The 21,256-nt window shown below is 43.5% G+C and overlaps 1 pseudogene; it reads right to left on the bottom strand.

The window, feature by feature from the left end:
- Positions 1–4,037: 4,037 nt before the first annotated feature.
- LOC124039796 overlaps positions 4,038–21,256 on the bottom strand; it is a 52,956-nt pseudogene continuing 35,737 nt past the window's right edge.

Genomic DNA, 21,256 nt, shown 5'->3' with positions numbered 1-21,256 from the left:
ACAATGTAGGAGAGGTATACAGAAGATAGCCCTATTTGGTAAAAGACCAAGTCCATATTATGGCAAGAACACCTTTAAGCAAAGAGAAACGACAGTCCATCATTACTTTAAGACATGAAGGTCAGTCAATCCGGAAAAGGTCAAGAACTTTGAAAGTTTCTTCAAGTGCCGTCGCAAAAACCATCAAACGCCATGATGAATCTGGCTCTCATGAGAACCGCCACAGGAAAGGAAGACCCAGAGTTACCTCTGCTGCAGAGGATACGTTCATTAGAGTTAACTGCACCTCAGATTTCAGCCCAAATAAATGCTTCACAGAGTTTAAGTAACAGACACATCTCAACATCAGCTGTTCAGAGGAGACTGCGTGAATCAGGCCTTTTATGGTTTGAGTTGCTGCAAAGAAACCGCTACTAAAGGACACCACTAAGAAAAAGAAACTTGCTTGGACCAAGAGTCACGAGCAATGGACATTAGATCAGTTGATATCTGTCCTTTGGTCTGATGAGTCCAAATTTGAGATTTTGGTTCCAACCACCGTGTCTTTGTGAGGGTAGGTGAACGGATGATCTCTGCATGTGTGGTTCCCACTGTGAAGCATGGAGGAGGTGTGATGGTGTGAGGTTGCTTTGCTGGTGACACTTTCAGTGATATATTTTGACTTCAAGGCACACTTAACCAGCATGGCTACCACAGGATTCTGCAGCAATACACCATCCCATCTGGTTTGCGCTTAGTGGGACTAATTTGTTTTTCAACAGGACAATTTTTTAATTTTATTTTTTTATTTCACCTTTATTTAACCAGGTAGGCTAGTAGAGAACAAGTTCTCATTTGCAACTGCAACCTGGCCAAGATAAAGCACAGCAGTTTGACACATACAACAACACAGAATTACACATGGAATAACAAACATACAGTCAATAATACAGTAGAAAAAAAGAAAAGTCTATATACAGTGAGTGCAAATGAGGTAAGGTAAGGCAATAAATAGGCCATGGTGGTGAAGTAATTACAATATAGCAATTAAACACAGGGCTGGTAGATGTGCAGAAGATCAATGTGCAAATAGAGATACTGTGGTGCAAAGGAGCAAAATAAATAAATACAGTATGGGGATGAGGTAGTTGGATGGGCTGTTTATAGATGGGCTATGTACAAGTTCAGTGATCTGTGAGCTGCTCTGACAGCTGGTGCTTAAAGCTAGTGAGGGAGATAAGAGTCTCCAGCTTCAGTGACTTGCAGTTCGTTCCAGTCATTGGCAGCAGAGAACTGGAAGGAAAGGCGAACAAACGAGGAATCGGCTTTGGGGGTGACCAGTGAGATATACCTGCTGGAGCACGTGCTACGGATGGGTGCTGCTATGGTGACCAGTGAGCTGAGATAAGGAGGGGCTTTACCTAGCAGAGACTTGTATATGACCTGGAGCCAGTGGGTTTGGCGACGAGTATGAAGCGATGGCCAACCAACGAGAGAGTACAGGTCGCAGTGATGGGTAATATATGGGGCTATGGTGACAAAACGGTTGGCACTGTGATAGACTGCATCCAATTTGTTGAGTAGAGTGTTGGAGGCTATTTTATAAATGACATCGCAGAAGTCGAGAATCGGTAGGATGGTCAGTTTTACGAATGTATGTTTGGCAGCATGAGTGAAGGATGCTATGTTTGCGAAATAGGAAGCCGATTCTAGATTTAATTTTGGATTGCAGGTGCTTAATGTGAGTCTGGAAGGAGAGTTTACAGTCTCACCAGACACCTAGGTATTTGTAGTTGTTCACATATTCTATGTCAGAACTGGCTGGACGGACGGGCAGTGATCGGTTGAGGAACATGCACTTAGTTTTACTTGCGTTGGCATTGAAGCTCGTCTGGAGGTTAGTTAACACAGTGTCCAAAGAAGGGTCAGAAGTATACAGAATGGTGTTGTCTGCGTAGAAGTGGATCAGAGAAATACCAGCAGCAAGAGCGACATCATTGATGTGTACAGAGAAAAGAGTAGGCCTGAGATTGAACCCTGTGGCACCCCCACAGAGACTGCCAAAGTTACGGACAACAGGCCCTCCGATTTGACACACTGAACTCTATCAAGGAAGTAGTTGGTGAACCAGGCGAGGCAATCATTTGAAAAACCAAGGCTGTTGAGTCTGCCAATAAGAATGTGGTGATTGACAGAGTCGAAAGCCTTGGCCAGGTCGATGAATACGGCTGCACAGTAATGTCTCTTATCGATGGTGGTTATGATATCGTTTAGGACCTTGAGCGTGGCTGAGGTTCACCCATGACCAGCTCTGAAACCAGATTGCATAGGGGAGAATGTACGGTGGAATTTGAAATGGTCGGTAATCTGATTGTTAACTTGGCTTTCGAAGACCTTAGAAAGGCAGTGTAGGATAGATATAGCTCTGTAGCAGTTTGGGTCTAGAGTGTCTCCCCCACAAAAGAGGGGAATGACCGCGGCAGCTTTCCAATCTTTGGGAATCTCAGACAATACGAAAGAGAGGTTGAACAGGCTAGTAATAGGGGTTGCAACAATTTCGGCAGATAATTTTAAAAAGAGGGTCCAGATTGTCTAGCCCGGCTGATTTGTAGGGGTCCAGATTTTGCAGCTCTTTAAGAACATCAGCTATCTGGATTTGGGCGAAGGAGAAATGGGGGAGGCTTGGGTGAGTTGCTGTGGAGAGTGTAGTGCTGTTGACCGGGGTAGGGGTGGTTACTTTGAAGAAACTAAAATATAAAATATTTTGATTTCTTTAACACTTTTTTGGTTACTACATTATTCAATATGTGTTATTTCATAGTTTTGATGTCTTCACTATTATTCAACAATGCAGAAAATAGGCAAAATAAAGAAAAACCCTGGAATGATTAGGTGTGTCCAAACTTTTGACTGGTACTGTATATCCTATATGGGCTTCAATTTACAGGCCACCTCTCCCATATTTCCAGTGCTGGAGTCAGAACTCAGACCGTCACAATGACCTCAGCTCACCCCACTTTCCCTGGCTTCCTGGGAGGAGGAATAGCATCTAGGAATGGCCCTAGAAAAGTGATTAAAATGGCTCCACTGACAGGCCACTAAGACCCCACTATCTGTGGTTTAAATCTGACCCAGGAACAGCATAAGTGGTTGCTTTTTGTTGTGTTGGTACTCTGCAGTGTAACAAGTCCTGTCCATTCACTAAAATTGAGATGCAGCTTTAAGAGTGACTCGGGTTGGTGTATTTTCTGGGACCTGAGGAGAAATGTTGGGAAGTAATACACTGCTCTCTGCAGGGACTGACTGGGACTAGTCATCGGGATGGGCATTTCTAACACACGGGCCATGTTTTTCCTCAAGGACCCCATTATTAGCCAGATAATGATAATTCTGTGCAAAACCTCCAATTTAGACCAGCCCACTGTGCTAAGTATGGACCAGTCCATCTGGGCTAAAGATGGACCAGCCCACTGTGCTAAAGTATGGACCAGTCCATCTGGGCTAAAGATGGACCAGCCCACTGTGCTAAGTATGGACCAGTCCATCTGGGCTAAAGATGGACCAGCCCACTGTGCTAAATATGGACCAGTCCATCTGGCGTTCGCCCTAACTGCCCTATGGCCAGTCCATTTCTGGAGAGACAGTGGGAAGTAAAACACTGCGCTCTGCCTTATTTAAACCTGTCTACTCTCTCGCTCTCAGTCCCTTCTGTCTCTCCTTCTCTCTCTGCTGTTGACGTTCATGGCGTCATGGCGACTCGGAGGCAGCTGGTTCCACCTGGGAGTTTCAGGATGGTTTCAGAGGTCTCTATTCTTAGACCAGACCAGTCTTCTTCACTTCTGTCTCTTCTCATCTCTCCCATGTCCTGGCGGGCCATTCCTGGTCAGAGTACTAACGTAAGCTATGAATGTCATTCTCAGAGGAAGCGATGACTTTTAGACACAGATATGCACGCACGTACACACAGTTGCCGACACACAAAGTACAGACAGACACCACAGGTATGTAAGAAACAGCATTTCCTGAAACGTATTTCAAATAAATCTAAGACCAGTTGATTTTCTTGTCCTCTACATAAATCCTTTGTTGCCAAGTTTATTTTTTTGTATTTATACATATGTACATACAAATGTACACTCTTAAAAATGTGTAGTGTTACTACAGTAGCATATAAATGGATTGTACATTATAATCATAATATTTGAGGCAAAAATAACATTTAAAAACTAAGACTTGTTCTAGGGGACTGGTTGGTTGATGGTAATGTAAACAGAGGGACAGGATACCCTAGGGGGTGCATCCCAAATGGAACGCTATTTCATACATAGTGCACCCTTGTTAAAAGTAGTGCACTATATAGGGAATAGGGTGCAATTTGGGGCACATGAACTCCCTTAATTTATAGAGGGCAGCCTGAACTAAGTTAGGAGTTGGCCCTAACCTCAACTGTGCTAGGTTATAACCAGAGCCATATATTTTCAAATAAATATTTTTTTAGAGAGAAAACGTTTCTAAATGTATGGCTCCGGTTATAACTTGGGGCGTATGACATTTCTTGACCACAGTAGCTTAGCAGAAAGGCTTCCCTTTTTCATCCAGTTGATATCATTCAGTGGTTGTGATTGATTTTCAAAAGAAAAAGTGGACAATTGGCAAATTTCTCACAATACCTCATAATGCACATTCATAGCTAATTGGACTGTACTTAAGTACATGGAACTGTCCTTAGAAAATGGTCAAACTTAAAAAAGACATATCATCATAGATAAAAGTCCCCTAGTGTGTGAGTGGATTGGTTTGACCCGATAACTGTACCCTGAAATATCAAATCGCTGTGCACCGGACACCAACACTGTGAATCAGTCTACAGAATGCTGTGCTAAAAGTGCTGAACAGAGTGTTATCAATGTTATAAAACATTTCTGGACCCTTTATAAATAGAACAACAGTACTGTAATGTAAGACAGCAAGTCATGTCACTATTAATTGTCTTGTAAGGCAAGACCAAGGTGTGCCCCAATGGAGAGGCAGCATCAACACCAGAGGAACCAATGTCAGAGGACCAAACACCGAAAATGAGCAGAATTTAAAAAAAAGAAAGAAAGAAAACCGGAACATTTGAATTAAACAGAAATAAAACAATTGCAAATATTTAGCATTTAACCTTACCTGGTTTCCCACTTCTCAGTCAGTCACCGTTAACAGTAGTCTGAATGAACAAATGATTGTTCAAGTGGCAGTAAGAAAAAGAAAAAAACAATATAGAAATACAATTTAAAAACGCTAATCACAGAAAGCACAGTACAGAAGAGAATTCTGCTGTTGTGTCATGCTTTATCAAACACAGGTTTAAAATATGCATATTTGAGAAGATCCATGCATATCCACACATAAACGACAACGTCTATGTATTGATACACACATTTATATATTTATATATCCATATCTATATATGATCAAAATAGTGCCGTTGCTAAGGATGCAGTAGGCTTTACAAAGGAGGCGGACATAAACGGGGGATGCAGGGGCTTAAGAGTATAGCAGCAAGATGGGACAACAGAATGGTTTGGGAAAGAGGGGGGTGAGTCCTACAGTACCACTGTCTCAGTGTGTAAGGGGTTTGTGGTCTAGGGGCTGGGCTGTCACTGGTGAATATAGGGGTCTCTGGCCCAGTCCCCTGTGTCGCCCCTCTTTTTGGGGGCCACCTCCCCTTCCCTGTCCCTGTCCCTGTCCCGGTCATAGTACTGGTGGTGGTCGCGGGCCGGTCGTTGGTGGTGCTGGTGACCGCGCGGCTTGTTGCGCTCGTTGTGGTCCTGTTCGTTGCGCTCCTTGGAGCGGTGGTGTCCTGTCGTACCGTGGTCCGCCTCCTCGCCAGTGCCGCCACGGTGATGGTGGTGGTGGTGATGGTGGTTGTGGTCCCTGGGGTGAGGCGGAGCCTCGTAGTGCCCCTGCTGAGGGTGCCCTGCCTCTCCCAGCCCCTCCTCCTCATACTCCTCCTCTCCAAACTCTTCTTCCTCTTCCTCCTGGTGCAGGAGGTGAGTGCGGGGCTCTATGTAGGCTGAGTCTCTGCTTTCTCTGCTCTCCCGGCTCTCGGGGGTCTCTGAGTCCTGTGTCTCCCCCCGGGAGAGGCCCTTGCCCCGGCTACCACCGCCACCAGTATGATGATGGTGGTGGTGGTTGTTGTGGTGCTGCTCAGTCCGCTGGGAGGAGGAGCGGTGGTGGATGTGCTGGGGTCTCCTGGAAGACTCTGTCCTCAGGGGCCTCCCCTCCTCCTCCTCCTCCTTCTCCTCCTCCTCCTCCTCCCTCTCCCCGTCTGGCTGCTCCTGGCTCTGATGCTGGCTGTGGTGGTGGTGATGGTGGTGGTCCTCCCTGGAGCCCTTCCTCTCCACACCTTGTCCTGCCTTGTCCCCTGCTTTCTGCTCTGCCCCGCTGCCCTGGGGTTAGCAACACAAACAAACAACACGGCCGTTAGTACAGTTAGACACACCAACACACCTATGCAGAGTAAAACACTTTTTGGGATTATCCTCTATGATTTTGAATGCATTGTATCCATAAACAAATCAAATGCAAATCAAACCCACACTCCAACCACATCCATACAGTATATCAAATCAAACCCACACTCCAACCACATCCATACAGTATATCAAATCAAACACGCACTCCAACCACATCCATACAGTATATCAAATCAAACACGCACTCCAACCACATCCATACAGTATATCAAATCAAACACGCACTCCAACCACATCCATACAGTATATCAAATCAAACACGCACTCCAACCACATCCATACAGTATATCAAATCAAACACGCACTCCAACCACATCCATACAGTATATCAAATCAAACACGCACTCCAACCACATCCATACAGTATATCAAATCAAACACGCACTCCAACCACATCCATACAGTATATCAAATCAAACACGCACTCCAACCACATCCATACAGTATATCAAATCAAACACGCACTCCAACCACATCCATACAGTATATCAAATCAAACACGCACTCCAACCACATCCATACAGTATATCAAATCAAACACGCACTCCAACCACATCCATACAGTATATCAAATCAAACACGCACTCCAACCACATCCATACAGTATATCAAATCAAACACGCACTCCAACCACATCCATACAGTATATCAAATCAAACACGCACTCCAACCACATCCATACAGTATATCAAATCAAACACGCACTCCAACCACATCCATACAGTATATCAAATCAAACACGCACTCCAACCACATCCATACAGTATATCAAATCAAACACGCACTCCAACCACATCCATAAAGTATATCAAATCAAACACGCACTCCAACCACATCCATAAAGTATATCAAATCAAACCCACACTCCAACCACATCCATACAGTATATCAAATCAAACCCACACTCCAACCACATCCATACAGTATATCAAATCAAACACGCACTCCAACCACATCCATACAGTATATCAAATCAAACACGCACTCCAACCACATCCATAAAGTATATCAAATCAAACACGCACTCCAACCACATCCATAAAGTATATCAAATCAAACACGCACTCCAACCACATCCATACAGTATATCAAATCAAACACGCACTCCAACCACATCCATACAGTATATCAAATCAAACACGCACTCCAACCACATCCATACAGTATATCAAATCAAACACGCACTCCAACCACATCCATACAGTATATCAAATCAAACACGCACTCCAACCACATCCATAAAGTATATCAAATCAAACACGCACTCCAACCACATCCATAAAGTATATCAAATCAAACCCACACTCCAACCACATCCATACAGTATATCAAATCAAACCCACACTCCAACCACATCCATACAGTATATCAAATCAAACACGCACTCCAACCACATCCATAAAGTATATCAAATCAAACACGCACTCCAACCACATCCATAAAGTATATCAAATCAAACACGCACACCAACCACATCCATACAGTATATCAAATCAAACACGCACTCCAACCACATCCATAAAGTATATCAAATCAAACACGCACTCCAACCACATCCATAAAGTATATCAAATCAAACACGCACTCCAACCACATCCATACAGTATATCAAATCAAACACGCACTCCAACCACATCCATACAGTATATCAAATCAAACACGCACTCCAACCACATCCATACAGTATATCAAATCAAACACGCACTCCAACCACATCCATACAGTATATCAAATCAAACACGCACTCCAACCACATCCATAAAGTATATCAAATCAAACACGCACTCCAACCACATCCATAAAGTATATCAAATCAAACCCACACTCCAACCACATCCATACAGTATATCAAATCAAACCCACACTCCAACCACATCCATACAGTATATCAAATCAAACACGCACTCCAACCACATCCATACAGTATATCAAATCAAACACGCACTCCAACCACATCCATAAAGTATATCAAATCAAACACGCACTCCAACCACATCCATAAAGTATATCAAATCAAACACGCACTCCAACCACATCCATACAGTATATCAAATCAAACACGCACTCCAACCACATCCATACAGTATATCAAATCAAACACGCACTCCAACCACATCCATACAGTATATCAAATCAAACACGCACTCCAACCACATCCATACAGTATATCAAATCAAACACGCACTCCAACCACATCCATAAAGTATATCAAATCAAACACGCACTCCAACCACATCCATAAAGTATATCAAATCAAACCCACACTCCAACCACATCCATACAGTATATCAAATCAAACCCACACTCCAACCACATCCATACAGTATATCAAATCAAACACGCACTCCAACCACATCCATAAAGTATATCAAATCAAACACGCACTCCAACCACATCCATAAAGTATATCAAATCAAACACGCACACCAACCACATCCATACAGTATATCAAATCAAACACGCACTCCAACCACATCCATAAAGTATATCAAATCAAACACGCACTCCAACCACATCCATAAAGTATATCAAATCAAACACGCACTCCAACCACATCCATAAAGTATATCAAATCAAACACACACTCCAACCACATCCATAAAGTATATCAAATCAAACACGCACTCCAACCACATCCATAAAGTATATCAAATCAAACACACACTCCAACCACATCCATAAAGTATATCAAATCAAACACGCACACCAACCACATCCATACAGTATATCAAATCAAACACGCACTCCAACCACATCCATAAAGTATATCAAATCAAACACGCACTCCAACCACATCCATACAGTATATCAAATCACACACGCACTCCAACCACATCCATAAACTATATCAAATCAAACACCACTCCAACCACATCCATACAGTATATCAAATCAAACACGCACTCCAACCACATCCATAAAGTATATCAAATCAAACACGCACTCCAACCACATCCATAAAGTATATCAAATCAAACACGCACACCAACCACATCCATACAGTATATCAAATCAAACACGCACTCCAACCACATCCATAAAGTATATCAAATCAAACACGCACTCCAACCACATCCATAAAGTATATCAAATCAAACACGCACTCCAACCACATCCATACAGTATATCAAATCAAACACGCACTCCAACCACATCCATACAGTATATCAAATCAAACACGCACTCCAACCACATCCATACAGTATATCAAATCAAACACATCCAACCACATCCATACAGTATATCAAATCAAACACGCACTCCAACCACATCCATAAAGTATATCAAATCAAACACGCACTCCAACCACATCCATAAAGTATATCAAATCAAACCCACACTCCAACCACATCCATACAGTATATCAAATCAAACCCACACTCCAACCACATCCATACAGTATATCAAATCAAACACGCACTCCAACCACATCCATAAAGTATATCAAATCAAACACGCACTCCAACCACATCCATAAAGTATATCAAATCAAACACGCACACCAACCACATCCATACAGTATATCAAATCAAACACGCACTCCAACCACATCCATAAAGTATATCAAATCAAACACGCACTCCAACCACATCCATAAAGTATATCAAATCAAACACGCACTCCAACCACATCCATAAAGTATATCAAATCAAACACACACTCCAACCACATCCATAAAGTATATCAAATCAAACACGCACTCCAACCACATCCATAAAGTATATCAAATCAAACACACACTCCAACCACATCCATAAAGTATATCAAATCAAACACGCACACCAACCACATCCATACAGTATATCAAATCAAACACGCACTCCAACCACATCCATAAAGTATATCAAATCAAACACGCACTCCAACCACATCCATACAGTATATCAAATCACACACGCACTCCAACCACATCCATAAAGTATATCAAATCAAACACGCACTCCAACCACATCCATACAGTATATCAAATCAAACACGCACACCAACCACATCCATACAGTATATCAAATCAAACACACACTCCAACCACATCCATACAGTATATCAAATCAAACACGCACTCCAACCACATCCATACAGTATATCAAATCAAACACGCACTCCAACCACATCCATACAGTATATCAAATCAAACACACACTCCAACCACATCCATAAAGTATATCAAATCAAACACGCACTCCAACCACATCCATAAAGTATATCAAATCAAACACGCACTCCAACCACATCCATAAAGTATATCAAATCAAACACGCACACCAACCACATCCATACAGTATATCAAATCAAACATGCACACCAACCACATCCATACAGTATATCAAATCACACACGCACTCCAACCACATCCATAAAGTATATCAAATCAAACACGCACTCCAACCACATCCATACAGTATATCAAATCAAACACGCACACCAACCACATCCATACAGTATATCAAATCAAACACACACTCCAACCACATCCATACAGTATATCAAATCAAACACGCACTCCAACCACATCCATACAGTATATCAAATCAAACACGCACTCCAACCACATCCATACAGTATATCAAATCAAACATGCACTCCAACCACATCCATAAAGTATATCAAATCAAACACGCACTCCAACCACATCCATAAAGTATATCAAATCAAACACGCACTCCAACCACATCCATACAGTATATCAAATCAAACACGCACTCCAACCACATCCATACAGTATATCAAATCAAACACGCACTCCAACCACATCCATACAGTATATCAAATCAAACACGCACTCCAACCACATCCATACAGTATATCAAATCAAACACGCACTCCAACCACATCCATAAAGTATATCAAATCAAACACGCACTCCAACCACATCCATAAAGTATATCAAATCAAACCCACACTCCAACCACATCCATACAGTATATCAAATCAAACCCACACTCCAACCACATCCATACAGTATATCAAATCAAACACGCACTCCAACCACATCCATAAAGTATATCAAATCAAACACGCACTCCAACCACATCCATAAAGTATATCAAATCAAACACGCACACCAACCACATCCATACAGTATATCAAATCAAACACGCACTCCAACCACATCCATAAAGTATATCAAATCAAACACGCACTCCAACCACATCCATAAAGTATATCAAATCAAACACGCACTCCAACCACATCCATAAAGTATATCAAATCAAACACACACTCCAACCACATCCATAAAGTATATCAAATCAAACACGCACTCCAACCACATCCATAAAGTATATCAAATCAAACACACACTCCAACCACATCCATAAAGTATATCAAATCAAACACGCACACCAACCACATCCATACAGTATATCAAATCAAACACGCACTCCAACCACATCCATAAAGTATATCAAATCAAACACGCACTCCAACCACATCCATACAGTATATCAAATCACACACGCACTCCAACCACATCCATAAACTATATCAAATCAAACACGCACTCCAACCACATCCATACAGTATATCAAATCAAACACGCACTCCAACCACATCCATAAAGTATATCAAATCAAACACGCACTCCAACCACATCCATAAAGTATATCAAATCAAACACGCACACCAACCACATCCATACAGTATATCAAATCAAACACGCACTCCAACCACATCCATAAAGTATATCAAATCAAACACGCACTCCAACCACATCCATAAAGTATATCAAATCAAACACGCACTCCAACCACATCCATACAGTATATCAAATCAAACACGCACTCCAACCACATCCATACAGTATATCAAATCAAACACGCACTCCAACCACATCCATACAGTATATCAAATCAAACACGCACTCCAACCACATCCATACAGTATATCAAATCAAACACGCACTCCAACCACATCCATAAAGTATATCAAATCAAACACGCACTCCAACCACATCCATAAAGTATATCAAATCAAACCCACACTCCAACCACATCCATACAGTATATCAAATCAAACCCACACTCCAACCACATCCATACAGTATATCAAATCAAACACACACTCCAACCACATCCATACAGTATATCAAATCAAACACACACTCCAACCACATCCATACAGTATATCAAATCAAACACGCACTCCAACCACATCCATACAGTATATCAAATCAAACACACACTCCAACCACATCCATAAAGTATATCAAATCAAACACGCACTCCAACCACATCCATAAAGTATATCAAATCAAACACGCACTCCAACGACATCCATAAAGTATATCAAATCAAACACGCACACCAACCACATCCATACAGTATATCAAATCAAACATGCACACCAACCACATCCATACAGTATATCAAATCACACACGCACTCCAACCACATCCATAAAGTATATCAAATCAAACACGCACTCCAACCACATCCATACAGTATATCAAATCAAACACGCACACCAACCACATCCATACAGTATATCAAATCAAACACACACTCCAACCACATCCATACAGTATATCAAATCAAACACGCACTCCAACCACATCCATACAGTATATCAAATCAAACACACACTCCAACCACATCCATACAGTATATCAAATCAAACACGCACTCCAACCACATCCATACAGTATATCAAATCAAACACACACTCCAACCACATCCATAAAGTATATCAAATCAAACACGCACTCCAACCACATCCATAAAGTATATCAAATCAAACACGCACTCCAACCACATCCATAAAGTATATCAAATCAAACACGCACACCAACCACATCCATACAGTATATCAAATCAAACATGCACACCAACCACATCCATACAGTATATCAAATCAAACACACACTCTAACCACATCCATAAAGTATATCAAATCAAACACACACTCCAACCACATCCATACAGTATATCAAATCAAACACGCACTCCAACCACATCCATAAAGTATATCAAATCAAACACGCACACCAACCACATCCATACAGTATATCAAATCAAACACGCACACCAACCACATCCATACAGTATATCAAATCAAACACGCACTCCAACCACATCCATAAAGTATATCAAATCAAACACGCACTCCAACCACATCCATACAGTATATCAAATCAAACACACACTCCAACCACATCCATAAAGTATATTAAATCAAACACGCACTCCAACCACATCCATACAGTATATCAAATCAAACACACACTCCAACCACATCCATACAGTATATCAAATCAAACACACACTCCAACCACATCCATACAGTATATCAAATCAAACACGCACTCCAACCACATCCATACAGTATATCAAATCAAACACACACTCCAACCACATCCATACAGTATATCAAATCAAACACACACTCCAACCACATCCATACAGTATATCAAATCAAACACGCACTCCAACCACATCCATACAGTATATCAAATCAAACACACACTCCAACCACATCCATACAGTATATCAAATCAAACACACACTCCAACCACATCCATACAGTATATCAAATCAAACACACACTCCAACCACATCCATACAGTATATCAAATCAAACACACACTCCAACCACATCCATACAGTATATCAAATCAAACACACACTCCAACCACATCGATACAGTATATCAAATCAAACACACACTCCAACCACATCCATACAGTATATCAAATCAAACACGCACTCCAACCACATCCATACAGTATATCAAATCAAACCCACATGCATGAAATTCAAACTCACACTTGTACAAGTACACACATGTGCACTGCACTGCACACTCAAAGGTTGAAATGAAAGGATCAACCCTAGAAAGGTTGACTGTGGTCATGGAGAATACTAAACATTTCCCAAAAAGTAATCATATTTGTTCGAACTTGATTGATTTACAAATGGCGCCCTATTCCCTACACGGTACACTACTTTTGACCAGAGCCCTATGAACCCTGGTCAAAAGTAGTCAGAATCATTTTCAGGTTTTTAAAAAGGACGTTCATTGTTAGGAGTTTCAGCAAGGCATGGGGACGGAGAAAAGACGTGGACATTTGAAATTCACATGAAACTGATCTGCATCAATCAAATGGCCCAAACGAATTGTTCGCTGCCGTTAAATACAGACACTTCAAATAGATAATTATTCTCAAACTGACAAAAGTGCGTCATGCAAAATTCCTCTGCCTGTAAGAATTCATTTTTTCAAAAGATAGCAACCAGCCATGTTGAACCAATTCTAAACACAAGCTCCAGATTTGTCGGTGTAATTTCAAGGCTTAATGATCTTGTTCAGTCATGGTTAGCAGGCCCACCACTAGTCATGCCACCCCTTGTCTCTCGATGCCTCTTCCTATTAGTTTCTCTACATCTCATTGCATCCTCAGCCCCCCCCCCCCATCTCCCTCTCTCTTTCATTTTCCTTCTCACTGTATCTCTGTATCTCTTTGTTCTTCATCTCTCTCTCTCTCTGTCCTGCTCTTCCCTGTCGTGGTCAGTGTGCCATGGCGCTGACTCTGTGGCAGTAAAGACTGCTGACAGCCAGTGAGCTACTTGTCTCCCTGCCCTCCCTGCTCTCCCTGTCCTCCTCCTTGTCTGGGCTCCGGAGCAGGCCGCCCACAATGGCCCGGAGCCTGGTTAGCGCCTGTACCTGCATGCTGGAGACAGGAGCGGGGCTGGAGGGCAGGGCGGCTGTGGACACCTTGGGCAGCAGCGGATTGGGGGGGTTGCAGCTGGCGGGGTGGGTGCTCTTCCAGTAGGCCTCCAGGTAATCAGCCATGTGCTCACACGCATCCTCCAGTTGGTTTTCATCCAGGATGATGTCAAACATCTCCTGAGTGAGGGAGATGGAGAGAGATAAACAGAGGGGAAAACAGTATTGTTAGTGTTTTTATGGGCTCAAAACAGTACAGGTATGAGCTTAGTATGGGTCAATGATAGATAGCAACTTTATAAGAGAGGATCTATTTTTTCTTAAGATACTTTATTTTATAGATTCCAAATGACTTTGCACCTTGTTTTTTTTTCTTTCTTTTTTAATATTTTTTTTTACAAGAAACTGACATGCTTCTTGGATTAAGTTAGACTAAAACTGTATCAGAGACAAAATAACCAATTTAATAGCATTAAATGTTAATTTGGCAAGAATAGTCAGATCAGGGAGACTCTTAAAAGCTAAATACCACCAGGGATGCGATGCTATTGGAATTAAATTAGGGTGGATTTTTTCACAAGCCTGTGATGTTTGGGATCATATTCTAAAAGAAAACCAGAGACGATCACAGAAGGACTGAAATAGATTTGGCAGGAGATATGAGGCTTTCTGAAGCATTCCACAACAGTATTATTAATATAAGGTCAAAATCCTGACGGGAGATATATACGCACACAACTCAAAAAACCTCCACGCAAATCAACATCAGTGCACGATTTACACAAGACTTCAAGTAACTCGAGTGCGTATCTTCTCAAGTTCTCCTCTCCGCCCTTGACAGTCTCCTTTATGGTATCAATAGAGGCTTGAGGCACAAAGACCCAAATCGTCAATCTGCACAAAGAAACAGTATCCTTCCAGATTGTAATAGCTGTGGCGTGTGGTGGGTGTGATCCAGGTCGACCTCTGGCCAGTGGTGTGACTATACTCACGGCAGGGCACTGGGCCAGTTTGTCTGCAGCGACCATCTGGACATTGAGGTGCTTGGCCTGGGACTTCCCTCTGGACTTGATGAGCCTCTGCAGAACCTGTGGGAAATATGAGCGAGGGGCATGAGAGTCACGACACCGTCAGCACCACAGCAAATCCCACTCCCATTACCCATTACATTAAAGCGCGTGGACACCGTAGCGGTGTCAACGCCGTCCCACGAAAGCATCGTCAATGCCGCAACAGAGTCAACTCCGTCACACGAAAGCAGCGTCAACACCGCAACAGAGTCAACTCCGTCACACGAAAGCATCGTCAACGCCGCAACAGAGAAAACTCTGTCACACGAAAGCATCGTCAATGCCGCAACAGAGAAAACTCCGTCACACGAAAGCAGCGTCAACACCGCAACAGAGTCAACTCCGTCACACGAAAGCAGCGTCAACACCGCAACAGAGTCAACTCCGTCACACGAAAGCATCGTCAACACCGCAACAGAGTCAACTCCGTCACACGAAAGCAGCGTCAACACCGCAACAGAGTCAACTCCGTCACATGAAAGCATCGTCAACACCCTAACAAGGTCAACTCCATCACATCACAGCATCGTCAGCACTGTAACGTAAGTCAACTCCAATGTAGCAGCAACGTGGAGACTTCAATCCAACATCAGTAGCACAGTAGAACTGTGATTCTACTGGTTCACAGCAGCAGTAGTTGATGAAAAGAGGCGACGAGAGGTGTCAGACGGCTTATCCTGTCGAGATGTGATTCAGGCTGACAAAACTTTGATTTAGCGGCCGTATTTCACACATCTTCAGCTACGCCTTCGTTCCCTTTTTATGTTACTGAAATGGCAGGGTTTTTATTGTGTTATTTGCAGACAGCTGAAGGTCAGCGTGATGAATCACACACCTGACTCTCTCCCATTTAGACGAGCTGAGTAGATGGAGCTTTAAAAAAAATGTTTAAATCTGGAGCAGGTTGCCATTCAGGAAGAAAAAGGCGATATGAGCAGTGACAAGACACATCCATACACCATTGGCGCCCCAATGCACCAGGGACATCCATAGACACAAACCAGTAGGAGACGACTTCACTACTTCTTACGGAGTCTCAGGATGAGACTTTCACTTCGGCTCTGTTCATTTCATCAATCTGTCGGTCACTTCTTTCATACTGTCTGGAGGGGATCGGTCTCTACCTGCCCTGCTTCTACCTTTACACACTGACACATATTATGTATAGAAGCCCTGAAGCCCAAGGTAACAAAAATAAAAAATCACTTGGAACGATCTTGTTTGAACTACTTAGTATCTTGTTTGAACGATGTAGTCAAATATTTTATAATAATAAAGTTCTGTATATTATTACTGTGTGTGAGATGGAAGGTTGGCTGAATACATGACTAGAAAATAAAGGTTAGTATTGGAATAATAACCATGTAATACACTGGGGCAAACTGCTAGTACCCTGAGATTCAGTATGATGACACAACAGTGGTAGGTAGAACTGATCAACGACAACGATGAGACAGCCTATAGGGAGGTCAGAGACCTGACCGTGTGGTGCCAGGACAACAACCTCTCCCGCAACGTGATCAAGACAATGGAGATGATTGTGGATTACAGGAAAAGGAGGTCAGAGCACACCCCCATTCTCATCGACAGGGATATAGTGGAGCAGGTTGAGAGCTTCAAGTTCCTTGGTGTCCATATCACCAACAAACTAACATTGTCCAAGCACACCAAGACAGTCGTGAAGAGGGCACGACAAAACCTATTCCCCCTCAGGAGACTGAAAACGTTTGGCATGGGTCCTCAGATCGTCAAAAGGTTTTACAACTGCACCATCGAGAGCATCCTGATGGGTTGCATCGCTGCCTGGTATGGCAACCACTCGGCCTCCGACTGCAAGTCACTACAGAGGGTGGTGCGTACGGCCGAGTACATCACCGGGGCCAAGCTTCCTGCCATCCAGGACCTCTATACCAGGCGGTGTCAGAAGAAGGCCCTAAAAATTGTCAAAGACTCCAGCCACCCCAGTGATAGACTGTTCTCTCTGCTACCGCATGGCAAGCGGAACCAGAGCACCAAGTCTAGGTCCAAGAGGATTCTAAACAGCTTCTACCCCCAAGCCATAACACTCCCAGACTATTTGCAATGCAAATTTGACATGCCATGTAAACTACCACATGTATTTGTGGAATGGAAATGGTGTATTGCGAATGAACGTAACTTTATGACTATAACTACTGTTCAATGAAGGAGTGAAACAAAGTACAACACACTATGTATGGGGAGTAGCACTCTTGCAACCTTGGATGAAGGATCTACAATCACGCCTGACAAGGCCAATGAAATCCAAGCCTCGCTGAAAGCCCCGACTTCCACAGGTGATAAGCGTGAGGCCAGGAACGGGCGGTGCGGGGTCAAACAGGTGTCGTACCTCGTTTTTCTCCTTCAGGGAACAGTAGTTATAGTCACAGCGTTACGTTCCCTTTCAGTCAGTCATCTTAGGTGCAACAAACTATTGCGAAATATAATCACGACCCAACGGATACTAAATGAAACGGCCCATGGCAGACCACCCCAACCTGACCACTCCAGATGCGGCAGTCTTAGCATTGCTCACACGGCGCCCTGTCTAATGACTTTCCCCTGTCCCAAGCGCAAGCATGCGGTGTTCTATACTGGGAGCAGACACATCCAAGCTATAAAACCTCATGTGTATGTGGTGATGCCCAACTCGCAGCAGCACAAATATTTCCTATGGCCAACCCTTTAAACAACGCTCAAGACGCTGCCAGACCCCATCCTGCCCCTTGCTGCTATATGCCAGGGCAATAGCCTCCACAATACAGTGGCAGAGACGCTGCTTAGAGAGTGCCCTGCCGCGCGCTGGATTAGCAAAACAGACAAAGAGTTGGTCACATGACCGGATATCCCGGGTCCATTTAATGTACGTGCGTAAAGCTCACACCAGGCACAGGGCATGTAACCTTTGTTGCTCTTCAGAAGCAATAGCAGGAGGCGAAAAGGTAAATAGGACCTGTAGGACATAGCCATTACTTTTGGGGCGAAGGCCGCTTTTGGACGCCCAACTGAGGACAGCAAGGGTGTACAGAGGTCCCCAGCACTTTTAGCCTAGGCCATAGCCATGAGCAGGGAGGTTTTGTAGGAGAGTATCTTCAGATCCACCGACTCCAGAGGCCATGTACCCTTTTAAAGTGGAGAATGCTTGAAAAGCACCTGTAGAAGCATAAGGATGTCCCTTACAGAGCACTGAAAAGTACTTTATCTTGGCACCAGAGCTCAAATGCTTGCCACTTATACACATACAGTCCTCTCATGGAGGGCGCCCTTGCAGACTGAATGGTAGCAATAACATTCAGAGGCAAACCTCTAGCCATCAGATTGGCCTCTTAGGGGTCAGGCCCATAGGATCGCTTACTATACCTGCCTTTGCACCTGGGACAACAGGTGCCTGCCTAACAGGGGTTTCCACGGGTCCCCGCCTAAAAGGTTAATGATCTCTGCGAAAGAAGGTTGCCTGGGGAGCCACAAGAATCAAAGGTAAGCCATCCCGGCGCACCCACTTCACCGTGGGATACCTCATGGTGAAAAATAGAAGTCACTGCGCGTTTTCCCACAATGCCTAAAAATCGACATCGGCCCTGCCGAAAATGTTCCATACCTGGGACAGCCTCTACTCCTGAGAGAGGAGGTCCCACCTGGATAAAAGATCTGCACCCGAGTTGAAGCAACCAGGGAGATTGTTGGTTCTGACCAGCACAACCCAGCCCGACAAAAACAGGGGAAAGAGAGCCAGATACTCCACCAGTATCCATAACCCCCGAATCGAGTTGCCTTCGTACAGCGCACCGCAACCTCGGGGGATGTGTCTGTCGCGATCACCTTCAGGGATACAACTCGGCCCATGGGAGCCCCATGACAACGGCAGAGGGTCCCACCACTGGGCCATGGCCCGTAGGCCTGACAGGGATACCCGAAGCGTCCGGCTTAGGCTGAGCGATGCATCCAGGTGAGTAGGTAGCACTCAGCACTGAAAGGTGGCGGGACACAACCACAACCACACTGGAACGATTTCCATCACAGAAGCCATTATCCCCTGTAGGCATAGGCACGGGCAAAAACAGTGTGACACAGACGAAATTTGGCTAAGCAGAGCCGGAACCTGGACACCCTCCGTGTTAATAGTAAAGTGTGATACACGAGTGAGTAGCTTGAGACCTAGAAACGGAATGTGCTGAGATGGGAGACAGACAGCTCTTTTTCTGGTTTCTTATGAAGCCTGGGGACTGAAAACAGGACAGTAGCAAGGATGTGTGTAGCATTGAATTCCCCCTCGACTCCGCCTCCACCAGCCAGAGTATGTGAGCGCAGCGTGCCCAATTTGACTGGAGCGCCGAGCAAGTTTCCCCAAAGGCCTCCCCTCGCTCCAATTTCACTCCAGTACCGTTCACTTCACGAGCTCAGGGAATGCCCGGCCCAGCATGCATTGTAGGCTATTTGTGTTCTTCTATAGCCCCTTGCTTTAGCTTACTGTCATGGAGTTCGCTAAATCTTTTCATAAAGAAAATGATAAAACACACAGGTGCAAAATCAAAGTGACAAAGATGAGGACGACCAAGACCAAGAGAGGTAGTGTGGTGACCTAGTGTTCACAACTAAATAATTATTGCGGAATCCGAAAAGACACCTATCCCTAAAGCATGATGGTGTACTTACTATGTGCACATGCTAACAGAAGGGAATTAGGTGGGTAGCTAGCTATGTGTGTTATTGCATCAAAGTATTTATAAACAAAAGAGCGGACTTCTTAAAAGTTATATTATCTATACAATAGGCTGAAATAGATTTGGCCCAATAGGCATGACATGTTATATTTTTCAAGGAGCTTTCTGTTTTTTTTTAACCAAAAAGCATTTAGGCCTACACATTTTAAAAAAACAACTCTGCATCCCTGCCCAGCCTGGCAAGAGTGGCCTGAAGACTCCCAGTGGCTCTGCAAGCACGGAGAGGGTATTCTCCATCTCACGACCCTGATGCCAAATTCTGGCCAAATTCTGGTGTTTGTAAAAA

This window comes from Oncorhynchus gorbuscha, linkage group LG07 (genome assembly GCF_021184085.1).
Source record: "Oncorhynchus gorbuscha isolate QuinsamMale2020 ecotype Even-year linkage group LG07, OgorEven_v1.0, whole genome shotgun sequence".
Taxonomy (NCBI): Eukaryota; Metazoa; Chordata; class Actinopteri; order Salmoniformes; family Salmonidae; genus Oncorhynchus; species Oncorhynchus gorbuscha.
The sequence above is the reverse complement of the archived record's forward strand: the minus strand, read 5'-3'. Positions and strand labels throughout refer to the sequence as shown.